This window comes from Lissotriton vulgaris, chromosome 7, assembly GCF_964263255.1.
Source record: "Lissotriton vulgaris chromosome 7, aLisVul1.2, whole genome shotgun sequence".
Lineage (NCBI taxonomy): Eukaryota > Metazoa > Chordata > Amphibia > Caudata > Salamandridae > Lissotriton > Lissotriton vulgaris.
This window is the reverse complement of record NC_141695.1, coordinates 1,755,109,717-1,755,122,054: the sequence shown is the minus strand read 5'-3', so window position 1 is coordinate 1,755,122,054 and position 12,338 is coordinate 1,755,109,717. Positions and strand designations below refer to the sequence as shown.

The 12,338-nt window shown below is 47.8% G+C and overlaps 1 protein-coding gene across 1 annotated transcript in view; it reads left to right on the top strand.

The window, feature by feature from the left end:
• The first annotated feature begins 7,835 nt into the window (after window positions 1-7,835).
• The window catches only part of LOC147706588 (cell adhesion molecule CEACAM5-like), a 274,782-nt gene continuing 270,279 nt past the window's right edge, over window positions 7,836-12,338 (top strand). The window contains exon 1 of the transcript XR_015297670.1: window positions 7,836-7,917. The gene's annotated coding sequence lies outside the window, so the exon portion shown is untranslated. The remainder of the gene's footprint in view (window positions 7,918-12,338) is intronic.

The following is a 12,338-nucleotide window of genomic DNA, read 5'->3' as shown; positions in this document are numbered from 1 at the left end:
AATTATCAATTAATCTATTAATTAAAATTAATTACCAATTATATTTTACTTAATTACCAATTAAAAATTAATTAACAATTAATTAAAAAAATACCAATAAATAAATTAACATATTAAATTAATTATAATTAAATTACTTCCCGCCCTATTCCCCTATAAACCCACAACCCACTACAGAATTATATTACGTAAACATTAAATACCATAAAATTAATTAATTAAAATAAATTATAAAATAAATATACACTTTTCACACATATGCTAACATAAAAAACACTATAAGGTTTTATCATCTGCCTCAGTCTCCAGCGTCTCTCCACCGTGACGTGACAAAAGTTAGGGCGAACAAAGAAAGAGTAGCCATCGACATTCCTTTTTTTGTCCGGTCTCGCCCTCTCTGATATTGCCTGCCTCAAGTTAAAGTTACCCCGGAAAAATTAAATTTGCTCTGGGCTTATCTCCCTCCTTGGCATTCTTGTGGATTTTAAAGGGGATGCGATGTGCCCTCTGAATCTCCTTAGCCCAATCCCATCCCTTCAGTTCTGTAAAGGCATGTTCGAATAGTTTAACCGCGAAGGCTTTCATGTCTGTATCTTCTGATCCTTCGGGTATTCCCAAAATGCGCAGGTTGTTCTGACGAGATCTGTTCTCAAGCGCCTCCAGTTTCCATTGCATATCTATTAGCTGCTCTCCCTGTAAATCTACCTTGCTAGAGGCCGCCGCTGACTCGGTTTCCGTTGACACCACTCTTTCTTCCAGATTAGTAACCCGTTCTCCCAGATTCACACACACCTTAGTCAACTTCCTCACCACTCCTTGCATTTTTCTAACTGCCGCCTGTGACTTGCGACTTTCCTGGCGTGCTTCTTCCCTGTGTGCGATTATTTCCTGGTGTATCATCTCCAGGAGAGACTTTTGTGCTGCTTCCCCACCAGGGCTTTCCAGCATAGGGTTGGTCGTCGGATGGTCCCTTTTTTGACAGTGTATTTTTGCTCCTGCCGTGGATTTCACAGCGGTTATCGGGGGGCTGAAATCATCCTGCTCCAATTCGCTGTCAGTAACTGACCCACTGGCCTCTTGCTCCAGGCTATCATCATCTTCCTCCGACCATTCCCCTCCTTCTGAGACTGAAAAGAAAGCTTCACTGGGGGCTTCTTTTTTATCGCTTGTGTCTTCACCAGCCTCTTCCTCTAATACTTCTTTCAACGCCAGGGGTATCACAGTGGTATTGTCCTCAGCTTCTCCTGTTAGATCGGTTTCCCCTTTACTATCCTCCTCTATAATTCTGGACATAGCAGGCTGGGCAGATGATTCTGATATATTTTGGAGTGCCCCCCCTGTATCTTGGGGCTCTCATATGGCAGTCTTTCCATAGCCTCATTATTAATATCCTTTTCTTTTATGAGTTTTTGAAAAATGTCAGATATCGGGATGGTGCCCTGAATGCCTTGGTTGCCCTTACTAGCTTCTTGTTGTTGCGCCATTCTTTTAGCAGGGGAGACTTGTTTTTTTTTCCTGCTGCTATCTAACTCCCTATCTGCCATTAATTCCGCCTGTTCAGCTGCAGCCTTCCTTCTCGCGGCAGCTTTAGCGCTTGCACTAGTTTTGGGAGCCATGATTTCCCTCCTACTTTCCTCGAGCCCAAACTGCTCCTTACCGTCTATTGTGTTGCCACACTTCCTCTCTTCTGAGTCTGAGTCTGCAGCGATCTCCAGGACGCTCCCTAGTCTCCTCCCAGTCCTTTGGTGTAAACACGTTTGCTGTCCTGATTGTGGATTCGTATGCCGAAGTTCTCCTGGCCAGGGCTGTTTCCTCCGTTGCAAGCTCCGTCCACTCCGTGAGCTCCGCGCCTTTCTTTTTGCAAACTCAGCAACCTCTGTGACCTCTGTAAGCCGTCCCACACCTGACAAGCCTCTCAGCGAGAGCCTCCTCGCAGCCTGCAGCAGCTCCAAAATCAGCCGCTTAAGCGGCCGACGGCAACTAAGTAACATTCGGCAGTGTCAGTTTCTTCTGCCGGGTTTTTCGACTCCGGGCTCTCTCTCCGCACCTTTCGTCTCCCTGCCTTTCTGAAGGCTCCGTGACTCCGTGACTCCGTAACTCTGTGGCTCCGTGGCGTGGGTCTACAGTGTCACGCTGCTTGCTACAGCATCTCCTCACTCGCACTGCTTCTCGGCCGTCCTAAGCGGCCGCCATCTTGCCTCCCTGTGGTCGAGCTTTCCAATTCTACAATGTGCAACTTCCTTTCAAGGCAGACATTGCGGGATTCACAGAACTAACTTAAGACAAAATCCTAAACTTACTACTTTTGGTATTCACAGAAGTTAGGATTTTATCTTAAGTTTGTTTTAAGACAGACTTAAGACAGGCTTAAGACAGACTTAAGACAGACTTAACACAAACGTAAGACAAAATCCTCACCTAAGTACTTAAGTCTGTCTTAAGTTTGTGTTAAGTTTGTCTTAAGACAAACTTAAGACAAAATCCTAACTTCTGTGAATACCAAAAGTAGTACGTCTAGTATTTTGCCTTAAGTTAGTTCTGTGATTTGGGCTCTGCATTTCCCGGCACTTCGGAAGGAAGGAGCTGCCTGATATTGATTCCAATAGGGTAGAGACCTCCTTGTTCGCGTAATTGATGGGAAACACATTAAAAATCACTCAGAAAAAAAAATAAATAAGATGCTGTCAGAACAAACAAGTACAAGTAAAGCATGACTTTACCAACCCAAAATCTGTGATCCATTGTGTGTATACACTTCTTTGTTATGATGCGAGCCCAGCACTGTAAAATGCATGTAAAAATGACTGGCGCTAGGCTCTTACCTGGAATCATTTCAAGCCTCGCTTGTGCTAGATTGTTCTGACAGCACTTCCCTGTGTGCTGTTTTTGGAGCTGTCTTAGCCTACCAGGACAGCGGGCTGTCGAGGCTGTTGTCAGGCCGTGCTCAGCTGTCCATTCCAGCGTTGAAATCAGCTGACAGCCAGGCACAAGCCGCCCCTATCCCGGCCAAAGAATTCTTAATTCATGTACCTGTGCGCCTAGAGGTGTGCAGCGGGCCGGTGCCTCCATCCTGTTCATAGCAATTTTCGTAAATGTTTAAAAACTTGGCTGTTTACCCAATAATTGTCCCTTCTTTTCTGTTCCTCTCAAGCTGGCACCGGGAAACCCTTTTTGGGTAGCTGTTGCGCCTTACAAATTAAAATTAACATAACATAACATAACATAACATAAGAATCCAAAAATAACTTCCCTTCTTCTTATATAGCTACTCCCTCGTTTATTGACACCCATCAGGACACAGCATCATCTCTTGGCTAGAAGGGATCGCAGCAGACGGGTTTGCACTGAGTACCTGCTTAATGTGAGATGCCATTGCGATGTTTGCCCGAGCTGCTTCATGGGTGCCCATTCCATGCTGTGTGGGGAGTGTGTAAATCTCCGGCCCAGAATACATCAAAAACAAAGCTCGCACCTTTAGAGGTATTAAAATCAGTGCTTTGAATGGGCCGCCGCCAGCACTCACAGGTAGTGAGTATCGGCACTTCTAGTGTTCCCCCTGTTGTCATGGCACTTTTCAAGGAGTGCATGGTGCTCAAGATTATCCTGTTCAGTGTGCTGGTGCTGCTGAGGAGAAGGCTGTCAGAGGGTCGTCAATGTATGTGCCCTCTGGCACCCAAAGCGTCAGTGAATCCATGTATATTTGCATTGAGTCAAGGCTGCCCAGTTGTTGAGAAGTGCAGCGTCACAAAATGGCTGGTCGCACAGGGTCCAGCTTGGCGCTGCAATGTCAGTCACAATCGCACTGTCAGTGTGACACGGTTTCCCAGCCACCTTGAACAAAATCTTTGCAGAAGGCACGGACAAAGTAGTGCTCACAGTCTAAATAACACATGCAATACTGTGTAACACTGGAAGTAAAGGGTACAGTAGCCATGGGAGGGTACATAATAAGGAGGGACTAACAAGCCTCAAAATCAATAAGAAGGCAGCATTTACGAAATACCATGACACCAGCCAATTAAACATCAGGCGTAAAATACATTAGGCGCCAACCTCATAGGCCTACATATATTAGAGCATAACCTCCTAAGCATAACTCACATTATGGGCATAACTCACAGTAGAGAATAATCTCACAAGCAGAAACCACAGTATGCAAAAATCTCATAACATAAACCACAGTAGAGGCATAAATTGCGGTGCATAAAACAAGGTACATGAATCACATTTCCTGCGCACCAATTAAATCACATTAGGGCAATGGCGCCCTATAAATCCAACAGTCCCCCTGGTCAACTGGCCTTCTCAGAGGGCTCAAATGCCCTATGTCCCAAATGTCAGGGCGGCTGCCAATGTAGCAGAATCCAGGTGCGCAATTGCGCTGGGGCAGAGGAGTGTATCTCACTCCTATCTCATACAAAAAATGCCCCCAAAGAAAGGTTTGCCTAAACGTAGCAGCTGACGCTAATTGCCGTGCAGCTGTGAAACAGGACGTGGGCCTGGGCACTCACTGTGCCCTCAGAACAACTATGCAATTGCCCACTGTCAAGCGGGCAACTGTGTTTAAAATTAATGGGCCCTGGCACGACTGGGACTCTCTAACCAATATTGCCCCCAGCTGCTCTCTCTCGCGGGTCCGCTCAGGCAGGGTGGACTCCCGTCTGCCAGCATCTTCTCCCTACTTCACCTGGGCCCCCTCCTGGGACCCGGGACTTCAACCTGGAGCCTGCGAGGCTCCGGACGGATCTCCGTCAGCGGGACTTCCTTTCCGGCCCCGGCTTCCTGGTTACGCCCCGACCACAGTCAGGCAAGCAGCCTCGCTTCCTGGTTGCCGCATGATCGCGTCGGCGGCTTCTCCTTCTCTTCTGCGGCACCCTGTGGGATAGGCACCCGCTTTAGTTAAAATAAACATCGAGGCGGGGTGGGCACCTGCGAAGCAGGCAAAATGAGGAGTGGGCACCCGCAATTCGAATTTCAGAATAAGCGGGGTGGGCTGCCGTGAAAATACAGGAAAACGCGGGGTGGGCATCCGCCAACAATTCCCAACCTGTGGTGGGCACCTGCTCCTCGTCATCACGGGGGAATCCCTATGATGGGGATCCCCTCTGAAAGGGTTGCAGCTCAGTGCTGCGCAGCCCACGCTCCTCCTTCTTGGGGCAATAAAAAGAAGCGCTCACAGGGCGCAAGAGGCAGTAACAAGTCCTGAAGTCCAAGGACAAAGCTCTCCCAGGGTGCAAGGGCCCTCCAGGGTCCAGGGGGCATATCTGGGACCAGGGAGGCCAGCAACATGGGCCTCCAGCAGGGAGGTTAGCCCCCTTGGTGGTTCCTCATGGGCCTTAGCAGCAGCTAGCCCCCAGCAAAGAACAACTTCATGGGGTCACATCCCCTATACTTATACTCAGGATTCCTTTGTCTGAAATGTAGGGTTTGGGGGAACCAGATGCAAGTGTTTCAGGGGGAATTTGGAGCAATTTGTTTTCCAAGCTCCTCTTCCCCTTTGTCAGGTGGGGGCTAGGTGATCAGACACACCACAGGGGGCGAAACCGGCATTGTACAGGGCAGGCACACTCCTATTCAGGGTAAGGGGATTACTCCTCCCACTACTCCAACTGTAGATGTCCCATTCAGACACGTGCTGACTCACCCTGCCCCTCCTGGAGCCACATGCAACTCCCAGCCCCCGTCACTCCAAAGCCATATATGAAATTCACATCAGGCAGGCAGACACATAGCACACATAAATGCCAACTTCTATAATTGGCATTTCTAAAATAACCACAATAAATCTGCACACACGACCACGGGGGGGGGGGGGGGGGGGGGAAGGAAGTCGGAATTGGCGAGCTGTTGGGGCACCGAAATTAGGGGAGGGGAGGGGGTGGGGTGAAAATCATAAAAGCAACCCAGCAATACTTGACTACTAATACTGTCAGACATTGTAAGCTGTTACGAGAGACATTTATGGACAAGGCCACCCGCACCAGAGGAAAAGGCGGGCCCCCCGGATAATGTGGGACTGAATAACACCACTCTTGTACACTGTGAATGTATATTGTTGACTGTCCTGTCTGTACAATTATATTGGTGATGCAATAAAAATGATGTTAAAAAAAAAAAAAAAAAAAAAATCATTGCGCAGCATTTATTATTCCAATTCCAAAGATACTAAACTCGACCACCCTGCTCCTCCCATAGCATGAATTTGCAATGACACACACTGATCAGGGAATCCCCAATGCATTCCTATGGGACGGCAGGCCAATCTCACCAATGTAACACAGAGAGCGCACGCACGTTACACTGGACAGCAGTGCTAAAGTGCCCAGAGGCCTGAAACCACCAACACCATGTCAGAAATAAGGCGGGGAGAAAGGCAAAACGTGTAGGGAGGAACCTGCCAAAAGGACCAAGTCCAACAGAGATGCTTTTTCAAGAATGCAGAAATAATTTCATTGTATATCACAAGATGTATATAGGCAGCCAAAACTTTTTTAATCTGAGAGACTGTCCTCAGAAACCTTCTCTCAAGACTCTCCGGCCACTGCGTTTAATAAAACCAACGTGTTCCTGTTTTGCCGAACACCTCTTGTCTTTTCATTTCTTTAAGGTAAATTCATATCCAAGGAGCAACGGCACACAAATGATAAAGTAGGTTCTGACCGTATGCTAATATTATTATTGTGTTACTGCACAGAATGATAAATATCGCACTGCGAAAGATGCAAAATTACAGTTATGTTATTGTATACAAATGATAAGTGCACTCTGTAAGCGTAGTAATAGTACTGTTGTGTGGGGCACAAAAATGATAACGTGTGCTCTGTAAGTATTGTAATATTACGCTTTGTGAGTGTTGTAATATTACTGTTATGTTATTGCACACAAATGATAAAGTATGCTCTGCAAGTATAGTAATGTTACTATGATGTTACTGCACACAAATGAAACAGTATGCTCTGTCAGTGCAGAGAGTGATATTACTGTTGAGCACAGTATCATTTGAACGCGTGTAATAATAATGTTGTGTTAATGCACACAAATGATAAAGTGCATTCTGCAGGTACAGTAATATTACGGTTGTGTTACTGCACACAATTGATAAAGTGCGACTGTAAGTACAGTAATATTACTGTTGTGTGACTGCACACAAATGATGCAGTATGCTCTGTAAGTCTAGTAAGCAATATTACTGTTATGTTACTGCACCCTCTGTAAGTGTCGTAATATTACTGTAATGTAACTGAGCATTACTTACTCTTCCTTCCAAGACTGCCGCTCTCGCGGAGTCGTCCAGCATCTCCAGGCCCATCGGGTAAAGGTTTTCATCCTAAGTTGACCTTAACTCCTCTTGTACTGCCTGTAGATATTCAACACACCCAGGGGGGTATGTAAAAGAACACTTCAGAGAGCGGTATAATGCTAAATTTGCCAACTCTGCACTCCGACATGTTCAAAACACTGGAACGCGCCATATTTACAAGAATACGTCACACCCATGTCTTTCCCTTAGCGCTGGGGCTAAAGAAGATGCCAGCCAGGCACCTTTGCCTCATGTTGCACAGGGGTGAAGGGGGAGGGGGGAGTGGGCTGTTGTTATGTGTGCAGCAGAATGCAGCCACATGGAAAGAGCTAAATCAGTGGAGAAATTAATATTTTTTCCTCCTATCACCATGGCTGCTTCATTCAGACAGAACCAGTGAGTGAGTTTTTGTAAGAGCGCTGCATCCCGACGCCTTTTAGTTTTTACCAGAGGAGTTTAAAACCAAAGCACCAGTAGATGGCGACAGAGACTGGAGAATGAGACTCCTGTATTCCAACTCTGGACTGCCTTACAAATGCAGTCATCCGGGGACGACGATCTGTTCTGCTGCAGGAATGGGGACCACCATGTTCTTCAGGCAAGGGTGATATTTTCAGGTGGGCGTTTTGGGCTGTTACACCCCCCTCATCTCTCAGTCTGGAAATACTTCAAAACTGTAGGTTATTTTACAAAATAATGTGCTTGTAGATTTCACTCAGCCACTTTTCCAAGGTGTTCGTGTGACGGAACACCGCCCCCCGTGCCAGAACTCCCACTTGATAGCTGAAGCAGATTTCATGTGGCGCAGGGCTTTACAACGTGACACATCTCCCTAGATGCGTCATATTGTAAATAGGGTGCAACTTGGCGCATGGTTTACGCCGCCATTGCATCACAGAAGTGATGTAACGGCGGCGCAAATGAGGCGTAAGGGGCTTGTAAATCTGCCCCTGTATTTTTGTCTTTTGGTAAAGTGGTTTAGCACCACCAGAGGGACCCATGCTTTATATGTAATTGAGGGGGAGATGGAGGTGGCACACCAGTGACTGGCTGGATCTCAGACCTCCTTTATACTTTCTTTTTATAGCAGCCTTTCTCTTCCAAGGAAAGTTGGACAGTTGTGCAGACAAAGGTGCATCCACAAGCTCTCCTAACTATGTAAAACTGGTAATTGCAGTGCTTAATTTGAGCAGGTAGTTGCTGATGCTGGCACGAGCACTTAATTATCAACACCAGCACTTATAACAGTCTGCCTGCCTGTCTAATTTAGACATCAGCACAACAATTGTTTATTAATTCAATATACATAATAAATGACATACCTAGCGCTCTTGCCCTTCTTATAGCTTTGGGGGCCTGGAATAGTCAAAACGATCCCACTTGTTGGAGTGTGATGGTCAGAAGTTGTGTTCATACTGTCATTGGCAGCACTGAAAGGGGCATTGAGTGATGCAAGCAGCAGTGGCCTTCTAACAGGGGCGCGGGTACTTATTTTGTGTGCAAATTAAGCACCAGGTAATTGCTTTTTAATAGTGGCCCAGAGTTATTCCCACTAATTAACTCCTTCCCCTGGACCACTACCGGTTGTCCAGGGCTGAGATAGAGGTTGTATGTTTAGAGGGTTTGACATGGGCACTTAGCCGGCTTGCAGCATGTCACATTCTTGAGTGAAGACCGCCTGGGGTGCGATGTTCATGTTAAGGCTCATATTTATTAACCTTTCACCAGTGATTGTAGCAGGTCCCTTCCATCTCTCCCTGGTGTAAGCCACAGATGACTGCTGCGAGGCCTCGCCTATCTGAAGAAAGCTTCAGCAGACAGCCACTGCAGTCTCTACCATCACAGCGCTACTCTGCCCCAGCCCTCCAGACTCCCAGGTTCCTGTCCCCCTAGGCTTCAGGACCCTTACCGTTTTCCTACTGTTCCCACGTTTCCGCTCTCCTGCCTCCCCAGCGCCCCTCCCAGGACCTACTTAATGGAGGCTGCAACATGGCCGCGCAGCTGGCCCACCAAAGGTGTGCCAAAGGCAAGCCAGTACGTGCCTGCAATGCACCCAGCACCGGGAATTCGGGCCCCCGACCCCCACAGATACTCCACCAACGATCTCTGCACCTAGACACCAGTCCCTACAACAACTGCTGCATTGCATCTCCCCGCTTGACATGGGGACTGCCTCCACTGCGGCTTCACCTCCTCTCCAGGACTGACTGGCTCCGCAAAATACCGCGCTTCACCGTTCACGCCAACCAAGACCCTGCAACAGCACCAACGGACACGGAGGCGGCATCGCCATCATGCACAAGGAATCCATCACATGCCCCAGCAGTTAGCGACAGCTTGTAGGCGATAGCGAGCGGTTTGGGGCCCGCTTTACATGTCAGCGATATTTATCGCTAATGACATGCAAAGTGGGCGTACCCAATCTGTTAGCGACTGAAAGCAGCCGCTAACATCGCTATCGCCTATTAGCAACACAGGCGTAGTGATGGGAATATTCGCGCTAAGCGCGAATATCTCCAAAAACTAACACCTGCTCAGACCAGTTCTTAGCCATTATATCCAATGGGAGGTGGATATAATGGCTAAGACCCTGTTAGCGATAATGCGTGAATATCGCTGTATTCTCAGCGACATTCACAGATTTTGCCACTATCACCGGGATTTCTATCGCTTTTGAGATAAACGTTGCTAATAGCACGTTATCTCAGCGATAAAATCTTGTGATGCGCAGCGATAAAAAAATTGCTGCTAACCCTACTTAGCGATAAATTTCGCTATTTGTTGATAATATGCCCCTACGTCTTCCTAGGAAACCTCAACTTCCACCTAGATGACGCCACAGACACAACTCCATGACATCCTGGAAGCACTAGACAATATCAGCCTCAAGCAGCTAGTCACTGACTCCACACACTAAGCAGTACCCACACTGGTCCCCATCTTCACGTCCAGCAACAAAATCAGATACAGCCACCGGGTCGGACCACTTCATTGTACACTTCACCGTTGCCAGACTCGCCTGCAGCTTCCACAATAGACACAGCATTCCTGTTTCACAGTTTGCCCAAAGTAACGCAGCAACAATAAACTGATGCCCTCTCCTCCACACAGCCCAAAGATACCACCAACTTGAACCAGGCAGTACTGACCCTCATTGACAGGATCACTCACGCCGCCCACCTAGTCACCCCTACCAAACCTGCCAAAACCTGCAGACCCTCCAAACAAGCCAGCTGGTGCACTGGGGAACTCAGCACATCACAACGCAGATGCAAACAACTGGAAAGAAGATTGAGCACTAGCAGGAACCTCATTGACAGAGCCACCTTAAAATCAAACCTCAACAACTACCATTAACAGATCAAAGCAGCAAAAAGGGAAGCCCTGACCCACCGGATCGACACTAGCACCAACCATCTAAGGAATTCTTCACCGTCAGTCACCGAAAACACCACCCATCCTCACAGAAACTCTGTGACTCCCTCACAGACCACTTCCACAAGAAGATAGCAACCATTTATAAAAAATTTGATCCCAAACCCTCCGACCCCCTTAGCCTCTGATTGACCACCACTGCTGATCACCCGCTCTGTGCTTGAAAGCAGCTCAGCTCACCAAACATAGCTACCCTCATGAACTCCATCCACTCAGTGGCACCCACCGACCCCTTCCCACACCGACTCTTTACCCTAGGAAGAGACAAAATGAGCCGCCAACTCACCACCATCCTCAATGCCTCATTTACTACTGCCACCTTTTCCAATGCCTGGAGACACGCAGTGATCAGACCCCTCCTCAAGAAACCCTTGTCAGACCCCAAAGAACTCTAGAATTACTGCCCCATCTCACTTTTACGTTCCCCACCAAAGTCCTGGAGGAAGCCATAAACCTCCAACTCTCCGAACACCTGGAGAGTAATAACCTACTTGACCCTTCCCAATCAGGATTCCGAACCAATCACAGCAGAGAGACAGCCCTGAATGCAGCAACTGATAACATCCGCAGCCTACTTGGCAGAGGAGAATCAGCCGCCCTGATACTGATTGAACTCTCCGCAGCCTTCAACACGGTCTCACACCATACACTCATTGATCGCCTACACCAGATTGGTATAACAGACAACGTGCTCAGATGGATGGCATCCTTTCTCATGGGAGGTACCCTGAGAGTTCAGCTCCCTCCTTTTACATCGAAGACCAAGCACAACATCTGTGGCGTCCCCCAAAGCTTATCCCTCAGCCCAAGCCTTTTCGACATCCACATGACACCACTCAGACATTGTCAGATTGCATGACATCAGCATCATTGCCTACACTGATGACACCCAGCTTGCCCTATTGCTCTTAGCCGACCTCAACAAAGACAAACTTCCACAACTGTTTGAAGAGTGTCTCTACCTGGATAAAGGACAACTGCCTCAAGCTCAACATAGACAAGGAAGTGCTCATCTTCGGCACACACACCGCCCTCTGGAACGGCTCAGGGTGTCCATCGGACCCCGGACCCACCCCATGCCAAAAATCCACACCCGCAAACTCTGCATCATCCTTGACAGCGAGCTCTCCATGAAACGTCAGTTCCATGTCGTCTCCTCAGTCTGCTTCCACATATTCGCATGCTCCGCAAAATCTTAAAGTGGTTCCAAATCAACACCAGGAAGACGGTAACACAGGCCTTCATCACAAGCAGATTGGACTATGGCAACGCACTCTATGAAGGTACCACCACAGAACTCACACCAAGACTACAGATGATCTACAAAGCAGCCGCCAGACTTATCCTCAACTTAATCAAGAGAACCCACATCACCCAGCACCTGTAAGACCTCCACTGACTCCAGGTCCAGAAGAGATGCCAGTTCAAAATCCTGACACACGCCTACAAATCCCTCCATAACCAAGGACCCGCCTACATTACCCACCATCTGCAATTCCACCAACCCTCAAGGAACCTCTGCTCCGCACACATCACCCTAGCACAGACCCACGTATTTGCCAATGCGGCACATGAGGAAGCTCCTTCTCACATCTCACCGCCA